Here is a 2,375-nt window from a genome sequence, read left to right as displayed (position 1 = left end):
GGCATCATGGCCGCCCTCAGACCCCTTGTGAAACTCAAGATCATCAAAAAGAGGACCAAGAAGTTCCTCCAGCACCAGTCATCAGACATAGGTCAACACAAAGCATGGCAGAAATCCAGAGGTATTGACAACAGGGCTTGTGGAAGGTGCAAGAGCCAGATCTTGATGCCCAGCATTAAGGGAGCAACAAAAATACAAAGCACATGGGGCTCAGTGGCTTCCCGAAGTTCCTGGTCTACGACGTCAGGAGTAGGAAGTGCTGCTGAAGTGCAAGAGAGTTACGGACAGCAGAGGCCACACCATGCTCAAGAGCTGGCACCGCCTATCCCTGGAATGAGTCCTGTGCTGGAACGCAGCTTGTGCTGGTGCCAGGAGGGCGCAGGAAGGAGTGTGAGGGGTGCTTTGTTTGCGAGACGAGACATCTAAGGAAGCAGAATTGATGTTATCCTCATCACTTCTTATCAGCTGTCAGAGATAACTGTGGGCTTCATGCAGATGGGACCCAGTGACTGCTTCTCACCTAAGCCCCAGAAACACCTGCCAGGCCAAGAGAACTGGAAATGAGCCTGGGGAGAACGTTTGTCTGATGCACAGCCAGGATCGACTCATTCTAAGACGCTCTAATTTATTCTGCTCAAGAAATCCCCTGAGAAACTTCTCTTAGGAAGCCACAGTTGCCTCTGTTCCCGTCCCACCTTTTCTCATCAGTGACTTCATCACCTCACCAAACGGAGCCACTCAGAGAGCAGATGAGAGTCAGATGGCTCTTACCCAGTGAAGGCCTTGCTATCACTCTAAAATGGACTATGATGGGTGGGGGGTGGGGGTGAAGATATTGGTACAGCCCCTAATTCTCTCAGGGATGGATTTCTCTGCAGGGCACAGGGAGCCAGTGAGCTGGAGGGTAGAGGTCAAACCACAGAACAGCAGCATCAGCTGCTTTGCCAGCCTTAGGATGACCACCTTTCTTGCTGGCCTGGCTAATTTCATGCACCCGTCCCTCACACCAGAGAAGTTGAGGTGGTTGGCTGGAGGAAAGAAGGGAGGGAAAAAAAAGAACTGGACCTTGAAATGGCTCTCAGAGGCAGCTCAGCCCAACAGCAGGCACGGGAGCTGTCATGTGAACACACTGATATCCCTGGTGCCTCACGCAGGGCTGGCACAGAGCTGGTAATCAATAAAGATTTTCTAAATGGTTTAATGAATGAAACAGCAGCAAAAAAAAAAAAAAAGCTATTCCTCAGAGAAGCCCAAATTTAATTGAATCTGTCAATAGAGCAACCCGGGCCATTGTTGAAAACGATAGGAAAATCAGCCAGCAATTTGTGGAATTTAACAACATAAGGATACGGTCAGGGAAAAGGACAATCAAAGAGAGCCCTGTCCAATCTGCTGCTATCCCAGGGTGACGGTGCACATGCCCAAGGCTGTGCCTCTGAGGAGCAACATCAGAGGCCTTAACTTGTGGAGATTGGGGGGTGGACTTCACAGCCAGTCACTAAACAAACAATCAAGTATCAATAAAAAGCCCCAGAGAAGGGAACCCGTATCTACAGTGGCTATATTATTTACAATGTCCCATTTCCAACAAAAAATTATGACATGTAAAGAAACAGGAAAATCTGACCCATATATGAGTCGAAAAGCAGGCAACGGAAACTGAGAGCAACCAGCTATCAGATTTGACAGACTTCAAAGTAGCCATTATAAATATATTCAAAGAACTAAAGGAAATCATGATTACAGTAAAGTAAACTGTGATTAAAGTAGGGCAAAGGAAGGTATGATGAAAAGTAGGGTAAAGAGACTATCGATATAAAGAGACAGAAATGCTTAAAAAGAACCAAATGGAAATCCTAGAGTTGAAAGGTGATAACTGAAATGACATTTTCACTAGATGGGCCCAACAGATTTATTTGAACTGGCAAAAGAAAGAATTACTAAACTTGAAGATAGATCAATAGAAATTATGAAATTTGAAGAACAGAGAAAAAGAATGAAGAGAAATGAACAGAATCTCAGAAAAATCTGGAACACCATGAAATGCACCAACATATGCATAAGGAGAGTCCCAGAAGGAGAAAAAAAAAAAAGTAAAAAGCAGAAAAACTATTCAGACATAATGGCTGAAAGCTTCCTAAGTTTTATTAAAAACATTAATCTACACATCCAAGAAGCCCAACAAATTCCACATGGGATAAACCACAAAGACATCCACAAACAGACATATCATAGTAAAAAGATGCTAAAGGCCAGAGACCAGGAAAATATCTTGAAAGCGGCAGGAGAAAAACAAAGCATCCCTTCCAAAGGAAGTCATGGCGTGATCAACAGCTGACTTCTCATCAGGAGCAATGGAGGCCGAAACACAGTGG

This window comes from Cebus imitator, unplaced genomic scaffold (assembly GCF_001604975.1).
Source record: "Cebus imitator isolate Cc_AM_T3 unplaced genomic scaffold, Cebus_imitator-1.0 Scaffold1, whole genome shotgun sequence".
NCBI lineage: Eukaryota > Metazoa > Chordata > Mammalia > Primates > Cebidae > Cebus > Cebus imitator.
The sequence above is the reverse complement of the archived record's forward strand: the minus strand, read 5'-3'. Positions refer to the sequence as shown.